The 18,999-nt window shown below is 42.2% G+C and overlaps 1 pseudogene; it reads right to left on the reverse strand.

The window, feature by feature from the left end:
* Positions 1-12,576: 12,576 nt before the first annotated feature.
* Positions 12,577-13,529, reverse strand: LOC144256234 (olfactory receptor 3A2-like; annotated as a pseudogene).
* Between the last annotated feature and the right edge of the window lie 5,470 nt (positions 13,530-18,999).

The raw sequence follows: 18,999 nt of genomic DNA on the forward strand, positions 1-18,999 counted from the left end.
GTATTTATTTTTTATTTTTAACTGATACACAAAACAAAAAGATTTTCCATAATGTCATTAGGAAATTTCAACTTAAAACTATAATGAAAATCACTATGTATCTATTAGTATGGCTAAAATTAAAAAAAAAAAAAACCTGCCAGTACCAAATGCTGACCAGGATGCAGAGCCAGAGGACTTTTCATTCATGGTTGCTGGGAATGCACTTCCACTTTGGAAGATCGTTTGAAAGTTTCTTACAAAACTAAATGTACCTTTGCAGGGGTGTGGTGGTGCATGCCTGTAATCCCAGTGGCTCTGGAGGCTGAGGCAGGAGGATTGCGAGTTCCAAGCCTGCCTCAGCATCAGTGAGAGCTTGCTTCTAAATAAAATCTAAAAAGGGCTGGGGATGTGGCCCAGTGCCCTGGAGTTTAATTCCTGGTACCCCACTCCCCCACAAGAAAAGCTAAATGTATTTTTGTCATATGATCTGGCAAAATTATATTCATAGGAACTAAACTCGCTATGTCCACACAAAAACCTGTATGAGTGTTTATAAAGATTTATTCATAATTGTCAAAAATTTGAAGCAAAAAAAGATATTCTTCAAGAGGTAAGTCTCAGGGAACTCAGTCTTCCATGGCTGAAGGTCTTGTCCTGGTCTTAATTGCTTTCCATTCTTCCCCTGGTAGACCACATTAGATCCATCAAATATTACTAGCAGAACTATGAGAATGCCCCCTTCAACTCAGGCAATAGAGGACTCCAATCAATTTAATTCAGACATTCTTAAATATTGCAAAGATCTCGTTAACTGTATCCACTTTTCTAAGCAGCTCAAGGCTCCTTTTTGATCCAGCCCTTCCACCTAAACCACTTCACAACCAACATGTTGGAGATTTTGTTCTCTGGAAATGATATCATTGAAAGATTAACCCTAAACCCTGTTCAGAGGGCCCTGTGCTGCCCTTCTTATGGCTAATACTACAGCCAATCCTGAGGGGATTCGACTCTGGGTGCATGTCTCACAATTTTAAAAAGCACAAGAGCTACTTATAATGAAAATATACTCCAGCTGGAGATTAGAAACTGAGGACCTCCCCAGATCCCAGAAGCAGATAATTTCCTGAAGTAGACGACATTTCTAAGAATTTGAGGTAATGCAAATGACATCATGAGATGGTTACTTTCTACCCAAGACATTGGAATAAACACACACAGGATTTTCTTGTCTGTTTCCTTTCCTCATCCTTACATCCTTCTCTTCCATTCCTTCCAACATCATTCTTCATATCAACTTAATTCTACCCTTGCAACCAAGCAGCCTCCCATAATGATTCTCTACTATCTATCCATTTGATAATTCCTCCTCCTTTTCAAAAATCCCAGAAATGTGTAGCACTTTTTCTTTTCTTTCATAGCTTAAATTCATGATCTTATTGCTCCTTGATGGCTCTACATCTCTCTTACAGGAGAGTCATTCAGCTTTAACAATTTTTTATTGATGCATAATAATGAAACATAATAATGTCAATCATTGTGACATATTCATGCATGCGCACAACATATCTTGATCAATTTCATTCCCCAGTCTCTCCCATTTCCATCTGCTGCTCGCTCCCCCTGATCCATTTCTTCTACTAGTCTCCCTTCAATTTTCAGGAGATCCTCTCTTTCCCCTCTTTTCTATCTAGCTTCCATGCATGATAGAAAACATACTACCCTGGATTCTCTGAGTCTGCCTTATTTTGCTTAACATGATGCTCTCCAGTTCTATCATTATATCATCTATCATGACATGATTTTATTCTTTATAGCTGAATAAAACTTCATTGTGCATAGAGACATTTTCTTTACCCAATTCACCTGTGGACAGACATCTAGGCTGTTTCCATAACTTGACTACTGTAACTTGCACTTCCATAAACATGGGTATGTAGGTATCACTAGACTGTGCTGACTTTAATTCTTTGAGTATTAAACACAAATGAGTGGGATAGCTGGGTCATGTAGTGGTTCCAATCCTAGTCTACTGAGAAAATTCCATACTGATTTCCATAGTGGTTTGTGCTAATTTACAATCACACCAACAGTGTGATGCCTTTTCCCCTGTACCCTCACCAGCATTAAATATTACTTGTATCTTGAAGATTGCCATTCTAACTGGAGCAAGATGAAATCTTAAAGCAGTCTGGATTTGTGCTTCCCTGATTGCCATAAATTTTGAATATTTTTTTCATATATTTCTTTTTTTCATATATTTTCATATAATCTAAATTAATTCTTTGAGAACATCTGTTTAGCTCTTTTGCCTATTTGTAGATTGGATTATTTCATTTTTAGTGGTATGTTTTGAGTTCCTTTTATATTTATAATATTAGTTGGAAGAGTAACTGGCAAAAATCTCTCCCATTCTGTAACCTCTCCCTTCACATTCTTGTTTTCTTTGCTATGCAGAAGCTTTTTAATTTGATGCCATTTCACCTATGAATTCTTGGTATTATTTCCTGAGCTTTAGGAGACCTATGAAGGAAGTCATTGCCTGCACTTATATGTTGGAACATTGTCCCTGTGTTTACTTCTGGCAGTTGAAAATTTCCTGGTATAATTTCTAGGTCTTTGAACCACTTTGGGTTGGATTTTCTTCAAGGTGTGAGTAGGGATCTATTTTCATTCTTCTATATATGACATCCAGGTTTCTCAGCATGATGTGTACAGTGTGTACTGATCAAATGAGGTAATTAATGTTTCTATCTCCTTATCCTTACTTAGTATTTGGAGCCTTTGAATTCTTCTAATTTCTTATAAAATAGGTCATAAATTGTCACTCCTCTGTACTTTAGAATTTATTTCTTCGATCTGTGTTTTTGTACCTGTTATCCATCTCCCTCTATCCCCCTTCCCTGAATCCTCTAGTAAACAAATTTTCACCCAGGTCAACATTTTCTTCCATCCACATATGGGAAAGAATATATAGTATTTGTGTTTAGATGCTGGACTTATTTTATTTAACATAATGTCCTCTAGTTCCTTTCATTTTTGCTATAAATGATAGGATATCATTCTTATCATGAATAATGTTCTGAATTATATTCCATTGGAACATATATTTCAGTTTTTCTATCCATTCATCCAAATTGATTGACATTTATGTTGATTCCATATTTTGGATGTTGCTAATAGCTATTGACTTGACTGAATTTCAGTTCAGTGTCTCCATTCTCCACAGGACACTGAACTCTGACTCACTAAAAAGGTTATGCCAACATCAGAACCGAAAGCAAACTCCCAGCTAACTTCAGGGAAAATGACTTTTTGTTAAAAGGCTAGAGCACACTACCACACCTTGTACTTTCTAGTCCTGTGAACTACTTTCTATTAGAAAAAAAATTTCTAGCAGCCTGACAAGTGCAGATCTTATGGTCAAAGGGTTCCTCATTTGCAACAATCTTTTGGAAAAAAGTCTTTCCTTACTTACGTCTAGATTTGTTTTTGTATCACAGTGATATGGAAAATAGGGTTTTTTCTTTAGTTGCATTGGGTTCTGCTATGATTGGAATATGGGTTGTCCCCCAAGGGTTCATGTGTTGAAGACTTGGTCCTTAGTGTGGTCATGTCGAGAGGTGGGGGGGATCTTTCAGTGGAGGGGCCTAATGCTTGGCTGTTACTGGCTGCTCCTCACTCTCTGGCTTCCTGTCTTTTCGTGTGATCTCTTGCTCTAACAATATTTCCACCATTTTGTTTCCATCTACCATGAGATCCTTACCAGAGCTAGTGCCATGCCCTTGAACCTCCAGAACTGTGAGCTAAGTAAACCTCTTTTCTTTATCATGCACCCAGCCTTAGGTATTTCATTATAGTAATGGAAAATAGATGAATACAGGCACCAATACTATCTTTTACTATGAAAAACCTGTAGTTGTGAAATATGGAAAATTCTCCTTTGTTTTTGATTTTTTGAAGTATAAATTGGCATATATAAAGGTGGGATATTATGGGTGTAAGATTTGATGGCTTTCCCAAACTGAACATACCTATAATCCATATCAAGATAAAAACAAAACAAAACAACAAAGATAACAAAAATCACAGAAAATAACCAGCACCCCACAGACCTTTTTCATGACCACTTCCAATCATTATCTTCCCCATGGGGTAACCACTATTCTGACAACTAACACCATAGATTAGTTTTCCCTGTTTTCTTTATTTTTTAACTTTATAGAAATCAAATCATAGCATAAATACTCTTTTGTGACTGGAATTGTTGTGTCAAAAAAATTATTTTTTGGCGAGGGGGTAGGGGGCTTTGATACATTTCCTCAATTGGCCTCTGCAAAGTTGCACCAGTCTACATTTTCTCCAAGTGTGAGCAGGAATACTTGTTTGTGTTTCTTTGCCTTGTGACACATGGGAAGCAGAGGAAGCTTTAGGAACTTCTGAGTACCACAAGCAAAAGCTAAAGCTAAAGTATCCTTAGCCTTCACTGGCCACACTGTGCTAGTCAACATTATACTAAAAAGTGGGTGGGGCTTTCTGTTATCTGTTTCTGTTATTAAAAAAAAATAAGTGGAGAACCAATGAAAAGCATGCTCCAACTTCTAACCCATAACCTAGGCCTAGTTGTGCAGGTGAGAAACAGCTCCCTGTCAATCATCACTTCTGGGGAGGGAGGAAAGTACTACCTGTGGTAGGTGGGGCTGGGCCACAGACTGGGCAGCTGCTGCAGGAAAACTGCTCACTGCCTGGTGGGATCGTGGGGTCCCCACAGGAGCCATGCTGCATGGAAGCTGGTGCCTGTGCATTCTTCTTTGTCTTTTTCACTCCAATAAAAATATCTTTTCTTTAGAATTCTTAGAGTTAATGGTGCTGAATCTGACCTTTTCAGCTGTGGCAGATTGTGATAAACTATTGTGGTTAGAGCACACTTAGACATTTCCCCCACGGCTAGGTAAAAGTTCTGAAGGTTAAACATTTGTCCTAGGGAATAAAAGCCCACATTGACTGGAGGTGAGTGGAAAGCAATTGACCAGTGTGGATCCTGTCAACACACCTCTCTTCCCAACATGCACTAGTAGTATATAAAATGGGATTCCCTGTCTGAAGCTGACATGGGAAGGCAGGTAGAGATAAAGAATGTCTGCTGGCTTTTCCATGTCTGGAGTAGTAACCAGTTCCCCTTGTCCTAAGTAACACTATACATTGTCATTTAAACAAAGTTTTATTTATTACATGGGTAAAAAGTGTATCCTATGTTTGTCATTTGAATTGCTCTGATTTAGTAATGTTGAACCTTTCCTAATATTAGTGATTTGAAATTTTTTTTCTCAATCTTTATTGTGTTATATTTTCAATTTCCGGTACCATGTATTCCTTAAAGACTAGGTTCAGAACTAGTGTTTAAACTGTGTTTGCTCTAATTTTTGCTGATTTTGCTTTGCATTATGATATTTAAACTCTGTTCTAACAAGATTGTCTGTGTAATCTTAGTAAAGTTAGCTCTTCTAACAGGATAATGTTAGTCTAAGTCTTTGAGATGATGGGTCCTATAGAACCAGTAAGGTGGAACTCAGCACTGAACTCCAGAAAGACTTTTCCTGAGAAAATTTCCTTCTGGCCTCTTTGTTCCTCATGTGTGACCTGGGTCCCTGAAGTTGGCCCCTATAACCCAACATGGGACCAGGCCAACAACCAGAACAGGTTCATCCCCAGCATTGAGGGGCTTCAACTTCAGGATGGTTGATCAGTGATGCTTTCAGAAAAATGATCTTAATTAAAAGAAGGAAATGTAAAAATTGATTATATAAATACAGTTTTTAGTTGTACCCAACAACAGAGCCAAGAGCCCAATGGGGAAAACATTCAGGTTGCCAGCATCAATTCCGAGAATTACTCCACACGACCATTCCCATGAAACAATCAGCTGTGATTTTGACTAGTTTCACTAGTAACTTAAGATGAAACTTCTTGCTATGATTTTCAAACTAGTTTTACTTAGTAGCTGCAGCCACCTGCCAATTGGAGCCCACCAGCTTCTGCAAAATGCTGCAAGTGCCAATAAGCTTCCTCTCAAAACAGCTTATAGTTTTCTTCTTTCCTAATAAACACTTAGACTTCCTTTGTCATTCAATGCACTGGAGGCCATCCTTGTCTGTGTGTGCATGCCCCAGACTGCAATCCTAATTTTTATATTATTCTCAAACAAAACTTTTATACTTGGAAATTCATCCCTATGTTTAATTTGACCTTGGCACATGGAATCCTTATGTATGTCTCTACTTCAGAAATAACCATGATCTTGAATTTTGTGTTTGTCATTTTCTTCTTTTCTTTGTAGTTTTATTACACATATGTATCCTAAAATATGTGCATTACTTACGTTTGCAGTGTTTTGGAATTAAATGTAAATATTGCCATGTTATAAATATTCTTTTAAAACAGGTGTATGGAGGTAAAATTTACATACAACATAATTTACATAAAACTTAAAACATAACATTTGATGATTTTTGGCAAATGTACATATACTAAACTCCACCACAACCAAAATGCAGAATGTTTTTCTTCTCTTGAGTTTCATGGTTCTTTTGTCATGAATCCTTCCCTTCATTACGAGACCTAGGCAGCCACAGATCTGCTTATTTCACTATAGACTAGTTTGTACTTTCTAGAGTTTAAGACAAGTGGAATCATTTATGCCTGACTTCTTTCATCAGCCTAATGGTTTAACATGTAGGCATGCATTCCCTTCTGTTGTTGACTGATGCTCCATTTGTGTCCTGTCACCCACTGATGGGAATTTGGGTGGTGGGTAGGCAGCTTCCAAAATGGCTCCCAATGATTCTTCCTTCTGTATTCATGTCTCTCTACAATCCCCTTCTTTGTGTGTGGGCCAATTTTTTTTTTTAATAAAAAGAATACATCAAAAGCAAAGGGATATTGCCAAGGTCTCGGCTTGGCACAGAATCACGAGCCACCACACACCTTGTAGATTCAAACAGCAATCCTTTATTCCCGAACTCACACCGGCCTCCACACAGGTTCAGCGGGCAATCTAAAATCTCTCCGCCCAATTTACCTACTCCACGAGGCTTTTTCCAAATCCCATTTGAATCTCATGAGAACTCAACGGGAACAAGCAGCAGGAACACCCTAATCCCAGCAGCAATAATCTTCAACCTCCAACTTCCCTAAAACCCCTATTGTCTCAGACCGGGAACGCCCTAAACTTGTCTTAAACCGGGAACGCCTTAAACTCAAGGATCGGGGAAACTTCCTCAAACCTGATCATCTCTAAACACGGATCCGCCCTGGTCTTTGAGCAGGGTCACCTTTCTCAAACACACATGCAAGGTCACAGCAAATTTCCAAGGCAAGTCCATTTAACATGGGGTACGCTGGCAAGGAAATATCGATGCGTCATTCCTACTTGGCAATGGCCCTCAGCAGGATATATTTTTGGAGATGAATTATGATAGACTATTATTTACATCTCTTTACTCTCTGGTCCTTTGTCTCCTTGATCTGAGGAAAGAAGCACCATATTTTTGAGAGGCCCCAGCAGCAAGGAAGTGAAGGCAGCCTCCAGTCGACAGCCAGCGAGGCCCCAGGACCCTCAGTCCAACAACTGAGGAATTGAATTTCACCAGAGACCACGTGAATGAGCACAGATACTTCCCCTTCCCCAGTCCAGCCCTGGGAGGGCTAGATCTCAGGATGACCCTTGGGCTCTAGGCTCATGAGAAGAACCAAATCTACTATTTCTGATGAAAATTTAGCAGCCAATTGAGATTTTCTGTAAGTTTAAAATCCACATCAGATTCCCAAGACAGCATAAAAACAAGAATGTAAGATATCTCACTTATAATTTCTTAATCTTTTTTTTAAGGTTTACTTATTTCTGCTATCAATGAACAGAATTATGACAGTGTGATTTAACAATCCTAATTGGCTTCATTTTAAATTTTAGAATCAGGTAACACTTCATTCCATAAAACAGAATCAGTTTTCCTATGAGCCAAGCACTCCTCAAAAATAATTTGATGAGTTAACATCAGATTGTTTATGTTGCTCACACAAAATAAGGACAAGGGAACCTCACTATTTCACCAATTGAGAATGGCTGTTCTCCCTCCAATCCAGTTTTCTCTTGGAGGACCAGATGTGTCAGCTTGGTTTGATTGACTCCATGTCCACCCCCACCCCCCCGGAATATTGTCTCTGTTGAAAAACTGGCTTCACAAAGAAGGTGGCAGCAGGAAAATTTCAGAATCCAAAGCTTCAAAATAAGTCTCGGGCAGTGTGGGGTTATTTTCTGTCTCTGGGGGGATCATCTGGTGTCCAAGGCCTGGGGACAGAGGCAAAGTCCCCAGCTGCCCATCTAGGAGATGTCACTCTCAGTAGCGTCTGGTGTCCTGACCTGTGCTCTCCCAGGATGATGGTGGGTCAGGAGCAGCAGGTCACAGGGGCCCCCGACCCTCTGGGAGACAGAGCTCTCCCTGGGCAGACCCGAGGCTGAGGGTCAGCGGCCAGGGGAGAATCAACGACTGTCCCTACCTGTGGTCCCTGAGGTCCTGGGGCAGGGATGCATGAGGTAGCCAGTGTTACAAGACGTCCCCGTCCCCAGCCAGGCCAGGCGCCTGGCTAAGCAAGGAGAAAGACAGTGTCCCTCCTCAGGGTCTGGCCCCTGCCCCTGGTCTTACTTCCTCCCCGGCACTGCCTGGAAGGGAAGAAAGTGATACCCAGGGGAAGGCCGGGAAGTGAGGCCACCGTCACATTCAAGTTCAGGGTACAACAGCTCAGTCTGCCCCCCAACAGGCCCCATATTTGGCTCCCCTTCATGGGCCATGTCACTTCTGAGAGTCATGCCCTGCCCTTTGTAGGCACAAGGACCCAGAAGTTCCAAGGACACGTCCATGTTTGGGCCCTCGGATCAGGAAGTTCCTCAGGCATCCATGTTTAGGCCCTGGGACCTCAGGCGCACATCCATGTTTAAGCAGCAGGATCCGGAAGTTCCATGGGTGCACGTCCATATTTAGGCCCCCAGATCCGGAAGTGCCTCAGGTGCACGTCCATGTTTAGGCTCTAGGATCTGGAAGTTCCTCAGGTGTCCATGTTTAGGCCCACCAATCCAGAGGTTCCTCGGGTGCACGTCCATGTTTAAGCCCCAGGATCCGGAAGTTTGTCAGATGCACGTCCATGTTTAGGCCCCTGAATTCGGAAGTTCCTTGGGTGCACGTCCATGTTTAGGCCACCGGATCCGATATTAATCTTTATTGCATGTTAAAATGGTGATATTTTAGATCATTGGGTTAAATAAGATATGCTGTATTTATGTGGGTTTGTCTCTGTGTCTTCTTAATAATGGGATTTTTTTGGCACAGTGAAGGAACACTTGGCTTTTTTGTGAGATATTTTTATTGGAGCATTATAATTATGCACAGTACTTGGGTTTATTTTGGTAAAATCATATATGCATGGAATTTGGACTACTGCATTTCAATCCTTGTTTCCACTCCCTCCTCTCCTCTCTCCTCCTCTTCTCCTTCCTCATCTCTACTGATCTTCCTTTCACTCTTTAAATTTATTTATTTTTGATTGGTGCTTTCTTTTTTGTATGATTTCCCCCCCCCCACTCATACACTTGTTCTATTGATCCATTATAGTTGTAAACATTGATGGAATTTGTTGTTACACATTTGTATATTTGCACAACATAACAATATAATTTGGCCAATATCACTCTCTAGCACTCCCTTCACCCCTCCCTTCCTCCAACTCCTGGTCCCTTTCCTCTATTATACTGATTTTTATTTTCTAATTGACAAATGCTATCAAGTAAATGTTTCCATAATCAGGTATGACATTTCTGGAAAATCTTAAAATAAGTATATATATACATTTGGGGTACAAAGAGAGAAAACCCAAGGGAAATAGAACTTCTGCACTTGTCAGGAAATATTTTGGTCTAGGAGGATGGGCAGGAGATGAGAAAGAGGTAACTTTTCAGAAGTAGCCACTGCCAAGGCCCTGGGGACCTTTTGGGGTCATATGTAAGATGAGTTGGGGGCTGTGTTAAATGCTACTGGGGTACATGGAGTGATATAATGAAGGGTGGTAGATAATGCCCTCAAAATGTTTTTTGATGTTTACAGGCAGATGATAATACTCAGATGTCACTAAACACAAAGACTGTGGAGAGATGATCTTGTCCCACTCCCTTGTAGAGGAGGGAATGAGCCCACCATGGTCAGGAACCTGCCAGGACCACAGAGCAGAGGAGGAGCTGGGATGCTGTGAGTACAACCCACATCCCTAAGATTCTGTTCACAAGGATTTTTCCCTTTGAGAGAAGAATACTGTCTTCCACCCCAAAGTATCTGGAGACTCAAGAGCGTCAGGAAAGAGATACACTTCATCTTGTGTTTCATACAGAATTGTCAGGTGTGGGCCCAAAGGCAGAGAGGCTGAGGGCTTTGATGGCTGATGGTTATGGAGGATGATCTCCCAGAACACACATTCCCCCCCCCTCACTCCTGCATGTCACTGTCATGCTGGGTCCTTCTATAATCACCCCCTAGCAGAGGACGCTGAAGAGGAGAAGTACCCAGGTAATGGCATCACGACACCTCTGTTTTTCTTGGTAGGAAGGTCAAGGCCCAACAATGACCTCAAAGCTGCTGAAGCAGGTTATTAGTCGGTCACACACACTGATGGAAGGGATTCCACACAATGACTTTCCTCCTCTTCCTCCTTCCCTGCCCATTCTTCATTTATTCTGCAGTCATTTGTTTTCTCATTGACATTCCTGAAGTATTTTGTCTGATTCCCCAAATCCCCTCATCCCTTCTCATCTCCTGTTCCTTCATGTTTTTTCCCTCACCTCTGTCCCTCCTTCTTACCTCTTTTGCTCACAATCCCATCCACCACTCTCCTCCTTATAGTCTCATATTCAATTTCCACTGCTCTACTCCAAACCATTCTACCTCCCGCTTTCAGATTTTTTTTCTTTGCATCCATCTCAGTCCATCCTTCAATCTCTGGTCTCTGAGAAGAAATCACAATGAGGCCAAGCCCCAGGTGCAGCCAGAGGACGGGCACAGGGACGACACAGCAGAGAGCCAGAAGAATCATCCAGAGAGTCAGTGATCCTCCCAGGGGGACTGGAGAGAAGACAGGAATCAGGAACAATGGGCTAAAGTTTGGCTTAACATCACGATGAGGAAATGTTCTGAGTTAGAGCTGTGCTGATGTATTAATAAAAAAAAGTTAGAAGCATAACCAAAAGTTGAATGGTTAGAAATGGGATAATGAAAAAAGAAGGACAGGCAAGGAGGCAGGAAGATGTGGTATATACTTGTTAAACATATTTAGGAAATGAAAGGGAATGGTAATTCAAGCACAAATAAGAAAATGTATTTAATAGCGAGTTTCACTTGTATGCCTTAAATCAAATATTCAGGTTAGTCCATGAAAGAAAGAAAGAGAGAAAAAGATGAAGGAGAGAAAAAGCGGTGGGAAGGAAGGATGCGTGGAAGAAAGGAAGACACACAGCACACAGATAGACATCACTATCACCCCCAGGGACATTTAATGATATGTAAAATTTCTGAGCAAGGAGGTTGGAAAAGGAAGGTTATCTTGGGTGTTTCACATTGAATAGGCCAAGAACCTGGCTGGGATGTAAATATTCTTTCAAAGGCTTTACCATATGTGTGAGGAAGGTGACCTATCAAATAGATAAAAATACATGACAAGGGGTGGAGATGGGTCATTATTTTTTTTGATCTTAATATGGATCATGTGTACATTAATGTAATTTCTATTCTGTGGAGTTTTTCCTTATCTATACTGTTCCTGTCCCTTAAACATCCATGAGATTCTTATGTGACAGTGGAGAAAGGAACTGATCTTCTTGGAGTGAACGGCTAAGTTGAGTGAGATTATCCCTGGTCCTGGGCCTGTGGTTTTTAAAGAAAACTTTCTGCACTCTGGTCTGAAGGGAATCTCATATACCCACCAGAAGGAAACTTTACAGTGACATTTTTAGATACTTTAGCTGTGATGAACCAAATGGAATTTTCCAATTTCCAATGTCCCCTTCCATTTCCAATATCCCTTGACATTGATCCCAGACATACAGGGCTTCTGGGGCTTCAACTCCACCCAGAAAGTGGGCATAGTAAAAAATAAGGTAGCCACGTGCCCAGGTACCTTGCTTGGCAGTATCTAACTTTATAGCCCTCACACTTGCTTTTCTTTATAGCAGTGTCACTGTGTGATACACTATGTGTGGTGTCTAAATAAATCTTGCTGAATTTTACAGCCTGTGAGTTTCACGAGTCAAGGGACTTTTGTCTATTCTGTCCACCAATTTCTTCAAAGACAGTCTGAATTATAGAAGTAATTCAACAGGTACTTATTGAATGGGTAAACGAATGAATTATGCAGGGTCTCCTTGTAGGACAAACACATAACACTAGTCTTCAGGCATTAAGAGATAGGGAAAATGGTTATGGACCATTTTTAATTGATTGTTGCCTTCATGGCAAAGTTTCCTGTCCAGAGAAGGCAGGAAAGGAGGAATCCTGTCACTTCTCAGGTCAGCCACTGCCTTCTCACAAATACTCGCCTCAGAGCACCCTGCACATCAGGGTTTCTGAGGCTGTAGATAAGTGGGTTCAGCATGGGGTTGATGACAGTGTTAAAAATCCCAACCCCTTTATCCTTGTCTGAAGCCTCCTCTGAACCCAGACGCATGTAGTTGAAGATGCCTGTCCCATAAAAAAGGCAAACCACGGTGAGGTGGGAGCCGCATGTGGAGAAGGCCTTCTTCCTGCCCTCAGCTGAGCGGATTCGCAGGACTGCAGCTGCCACGTGGATGTAGGAGCTGATGATGAGAACCACAGGGGTTCCTGCCATTATGAAACCCACAGCAAAGAGCAGCAGCTCGTTGAGCTGGGTGCTGGAACAGGAGAGCTGGAAGAGCTGGGGAAGGTCACAGTAGAAGTGATTCACTTCTTTGGGTCCACAAAAGTTGAGGTAGTTAAGGCCACAGTATGGGTCAGTGCATTGGTGAAGGCACAAGCCCAGGACGCAGCCACCAGTATCCTCTGGACTGTCTGGCTCATGCTGGTGCTGTAGGTGAGGGGCTGGCAGATGGCCAGGAATCGGTCATAGGCCATGGCTGTTAACAGGAAGCAGTCCATTCCAGCCAACAGATGGAAGAAGAAGAGCTGTGTGAGGCAGGCACCATAGGAAATTGTACGCTTGTGGGACACAAGACGATCCAACATGGGAGGAACAGTGACAGTGATGCACCCAATGTCCAGTGCTGATAGGTTCCCCAGGAAGAAGTACATGGGGGTGTGGAGTTTGGGTTCCACCAAGATGGCTGCCAGGATGCTGAGGTTGCCCCCAACTGTGACCAGGTAGGCAAAGAAGAAGAGCACAAACAGCATGGACTGTAGCTTTTCTGTTTCCACCAGGCCCAGTAGAATGAACTCGGTGACAGCTGTCCTATTGATCCCAGCTTCTGGGTCCATGAGTTGCTGTAGTGAAATGTCCTAGGAGGGGGTATTCATTTATACAACATAAATGTTCTAAATCACTTACTTGCAAAGTCCCTTGGGAATGTTTCTACCTGTCTACGTGAATATTTTCCCACCCCCAACCACACCTTACTGGTCGACCTCCTCTATCACCTCAATACCTTCACTTTGCTCTTGTTAGAGATGCCTAGTGCTGCCCCCACTTCCTACCTCCCATAGTCTCCTAGCTGAAAGGGTCAGAATACTTGGCAAAACATATTAAAAGCAGACTTCCACTTTAAATGTAATAAGGTTTAGTTGAATTTCCCTACCTTTTTTTTTTCCTCTGAGGGATGAGCTCAAACTAATAAGCAGATTTTTGCAATAGAAAAATTAATATTTTCAGAGAAACTAGAAAACATTTAAAAACATAATCTAGGTTTAAAAACTTCTCTAAAGAATGAAGTCAAGGTATAGCAGGAATCAGAAGACACCCATGATTGTGATTGTCAGACCCACCAAGTATGTTTTTCCACAGTGAGGGGCCCTACTCTGAATTGTATGTTCAAAATCTCTAGTTCAATGAATTGCTAGTGTTCTTGTTGTTACTGAAGCCCTTATGTGTCTTTGGATTGCAGCTTGATTTAAGGTTATTTATTCTGTTAATATGGCCTCTCCAAAATCAAAGCAGTAAGCATACCCCAAATGTTGATTGCTTCTTGGTGTGATTAGAATTTTATATTGCATAGCATCTTGTTTTCTACTTGTTCTGCCCTCAGCTAGGCATGGTAGATTGACCAATGAGACATCAGTTTAAGGGGATATCCTCCAGTTAAGCAGGCATGTACACAGAGAGCCATATTGAATTGTCTTTTACATACATTAAACTCTGGATCAAAAATATCATTGTCTCTATTGCCCTTGGAATAAGCAAAGCCAGAGCTTAGTTAAAACTAATGTCATTATACAGAAGCTTCAGAGAAAAAAGGAAAACAAAGGTGTGTGTGTGTGGGGGGGGGGTTGCATCTCCTAAAAATCAAAGGGAGATCAGGATAGGAAAGGCAATAGGGGTGGGAGGCAGGAAGGGAGGAAGTGCTGGGTAGGGATATTGGCCAAATTATATCGTTATATTATATGTAGGTACAAATCCCATCGTCATGTACAACTATCATGCACCAATAACAACATGAGGAAAAGAATGTAATGTCATTCCCTTGCACAGAATAGAGCAAAACCAGAGGCTAGAAAGTTGCCGGAGTCTGGCAACTCACAGAAGGGAATGGGTGATCATTGAGGCAGTGCAATTCAAGGCAGGAGTGGTTCGAGAGAGATCGCAGAAATCAGAGATACTGTAATGACTGATATGACTGTCTGGGGATATGATCTCCAAAAAAAGTTTTTAAAAGCTCTTGGTCATAAAAAAGGAAAAATAACACACAGGATGGTGGCATGGACTTTGCTGGTCTTGGATCTGAGATGCATAGGAAGCAGGACTGAAGGAGAAGCCCTTGGGGGAGACCGACTGTACAGTCTTCAGGTGAGACCAGAAATACAAAAAGACTGCATGGTCAGCAGTTCCATGGCTGTTTATCAGCAGGGACTATAGAGAAATAAAGATAAGACCTACACAGAAGCAATCATGAATCAAGCGTTTTGTAGGAGTCTCAACCTTGGTTGTGTATTAGAAATATTAGTCCTGATATCTGGACTCCACCTCCAGGGTGCTTAAATCAGAACCACTAAAGGTGAGATCTGGGCATTAGTATTTTTCAAAGCTCCCTCCCGATGGCTGCTGTCTCGGAAATTCCACTCAATGAGCAATTCCAATCAGCAGCTCTTTCCATTTTCTTAAATTTAAGACATAGTCCTGGCTCATTTTACTTTGATAGTCCTTAAGAAGAGACAATAGTTTAAAAGCTGACATGCAGAAAAGTTACAGAAATTTGAAATGTCTTAAAAAACTTCTCTAAAGAATGAAGTCAAGTGAAAGTATAGCAAGAATCAGAAGACACCAATGATTGTGATTGTCAAATTGTTTGGTGGGTCTGACAAAGGTTTGGTGACCAACATTTCCAGCTATGATTCCTAACCCTCTGTTAGATGTGATTTCCAGTCCCCATGGTAATTGGATTTTTTCTGGGATGCTTTAAGAAGAAAATACTGATGCCCAAGCTTTTCATCAGGAATTCTGATCTAATTAGTTTAATTGATGGCAATGCATTGGTGAAGTCACAAGCCCAGGATGCAGCCACCAATATCCTCTGGGCTGTCTGGCTTATGCAGGGGCTGCTGGTGAGGGGCCAGAAGGTGGCTGGGGCCACAAGCTCTTTTAGGTTATACAGACCTTCTGTAAAGGACCCTCCACTTACCCTGAAAGTGCCCATGAGGATAGGGATGGCACCAACATCACATCATGGAGTGGCCTGAGGATTTTTCGAGTCACTTTATTAAAGTCATAGCATGGAGTATGAGTGTGTGTGTCTCAGGTGGCTCAAATGTCCAACCAGGATGGAGAATCTCTGATATATTTGCAATTTGAGAGGTGTGATTATGGCTTCTTGCTGCCATTTTCCTTGCTTCATCCTTATAGGGGATGGAAGGCCACCAGACCTTCTAGGTTATACAGACCTTCTGCAAAGAACCCTTCACTATACTTGCAGTGAACTATATAGATTGATCTCTATTTCAATTTCATCTCATTGCTCATATTTTTTTATAACAAGAGGTCAACTCCAATGTGAGACTACTTCAGTGACCAGTCTTTCCAGTGAGGTCTCCATCCTGTGTGTTCAGGACATGTGGTAGGGATACCTACCTGATTATCAACTGATGAAATTGGTAACTGATCAATGCTTTGCAAATGGACAAATCAGTGGATAATAACATTTTTTTTGGTAACAAACATTATATTAAAGTAGGTAACTGCTACCTATTTTCCCTCTTGGATTCCTTTTAAGCAGTTAATTATGACTCTGTGATTTCCACCTCCTTGCTCATGTTGCTTTTGCTGCCTGCAATGACCCTTCCTCAACTCAGCCAAAATATTTCAAGACTAGTCTCAATGGCTTGGCTGCTGAATTCATCTTTCCTGGGAACTCCCCCACCTGTTTCCTAAACCCCAACTACACACAATTTCTTGGAACTCATTTCTATTTACCTTTTGGTGGAATCATTTCTCAGTTGTGCACACCTGCCCTCCTTCTCTGTGACTTGAGGACAGAACACAAGTCTAATGAACTCTTTCAATGGAAAGACTCATCACCACATTCTACGCATAGTAGGTACTCAATATGACTTAAATAAACAAACGGATGGTTCAAATGTCCATGTAATTCCAGCAAAAGAGAGTATTGGTATTAGCTGGGTCATCCTGGAGGACTTTCTGAACTCATTGGAATTAGTCTAAACTTTCATGGATTAGTGCGAATTAAGGGAGGTGATGAGTGAGGGTGGGGTGCAAGGTGGTGGCAGGGCTGCCATTGTGTTGATGAGACAAGCAGGTCCCGTAGCAATTCACAGGACATATGATCTTACCCCAAATAAGACTCCTATTATTAGGAAGGGTCCATCTTACAGACAGATGAGTCAGAGCCAGACAGAAGAGCCCCAAGACAGCTGCTGCCAATCCTCAGATGGCCTGACATTTGCTTGCTTAGTCCATGTGGGATTCTGACCCTCCGAGTTATCCAGAGAGTCTGACAGGCTCACCTGTGGCCTGCTGAGGAACTCTCCTGCATGACCACACAGGGGGCTTCCCTCACTGAGCAGCAACAGTCCCTGCTCTGGAACTCCGCCAACCCTACTTGCTCCCAGTGGTGAAAAGCTTGACCAGGACTTCAGCGGAGGGAAGCCTCTGGGCTTCCTGATGCAGGAGACCCTGGAGAGTGAACTGGACTCTGCAAATCCCCTCATACTCTCTCCTAAAAGTAACAGAGTGCATGCTTCATCCAAGAGACAGGGTTCTGGGCAAAGAAGACCAGAAAAGGAGCCAGGATCTCTGGCCCATTATCCCAACTTTCCCCCTACATCATTTTTTTTCCCCTTTCAGGGACATAATTGCGCCCTGGATAATATTAGGTTTGGGCTGATGGCCCCAGAGGCCCCTTCTCTGTTTTGTAAGAGCAGAGGAAGGACTTGTGAGAATACTCACCTGGAACGGGAATAGAAGCCAGTTAGTTTTCTTCCAGAAAAGAACTGCACCCAGAAAGCAAGTGAACGGCTATATGTCAGGAATATAACTGAGGGAAGAGCAAGCAGACATCGCCTCTGTTGCTATCCTCCAGGGTGTTCAGACATTAGCTCTCCCAGGGAAGAGGAGAAGGATGGAAAACAAGAGACAACAAAGGGTAACATACAAGCCCCTCATACACATGGAAACATCTGGCACTTTCTGGAATTTAGGTTTTCTCTAGCTCTGGCTTCATGGGCAGGGAGTAGTGAGGGCAGGTAATGCAAGCTCTGCTTAATGGTGGGGCCACTGAGGCCTAGAGGCCTTGCTCATATCCTCACAGCCCCCCAGGGAGTAAGAGGGGTGACTGGGACTAGGCATGGGTTTCCTAAAGGAGTGTCTTCTTTCCTAGCTGTTAGACCAGGGTCTAGAATGGAGACAAGTCAATATCAGAACTTCCTTGGATATGGGGAGGAGGAGGAGGAAGCCCCAGAGAAAAGGCATGAGGAAAGGGAAGCCTCTTCAAACCCAGCTTCTTAATGACCCCTCGGGAATGTGGTGCTTTACCTCTTTCTCTCAGGGCCTTGTTATTGGGGCCACTGGGACCATGACTTGGGGATCCTATAATGACTTTGGAAGAGGTGGCTCAGAGCTATCTCATGGTGGGACTCCTGGGAGGCTGTCTACCAATATAATTCTCTAAGCCAGGCACTTAGAAATTGAGAGACCCCATGAAGATCACAGACAAATGAACTGAAGATATGAGAAGGTGAAAGGGTGTTCCAGCAACACCTATTCCCACTAATAATTCCTTACCCAACACCCATTCTCTGAGAGAGTATTCTCTCTTCTACCAGGGAGATCTGGTGCAGTAGGGAAAATATTATAGACAGATAGGCTCTTTGGGGTTTTAGTAGTTTTATTTTGTGCAAACTGCTGAACCCTTTTGGGCCGCAGTTTCTTCATCCATGAAATGCACATATCCTCTGCCGTGGATCATGCTGTGAACCTTAAATAAGTAAGATTCATTAGTCTTCTAGAAGGAATTTGACAATACATTGACCTATGCATTGATAATACGAGTTTCTGTTACGCACATAGTTATGGAACCAAGAACTTCACAGTCTGGAAATCCCTTTCAGGCCTCACAATCTATGAAGTAGGTTGTAGCGGATACATCTGATGTCCTGACTTATGTCTGCTTAGCCTGTCATCTTATTTCAGCCATGACTGGAGTGGACAGTTCCCTGTAAGCTTCTGGTCATTGCAAGCCTACAGTGTGGCCTCTTCCCTGGGATCCTCTAATGCCCTGAATAATGGGGG

Source organism: Urocitellus parryii, chromosome 7 (genome assembly GCF_045843805.1).
Source record: "Urocitellus parryii isolate mUroPar1 chromosome 7, mUroPar1.hap1, whole genome shotgun sequence".
NCBI classification, from domain to species: domain Eukaryota; kingdom Metazoa; phylum Chordata; class Mammalia; order Rodentia; family Sciuridae; genus Urocitellus; species Urocitellus parryii.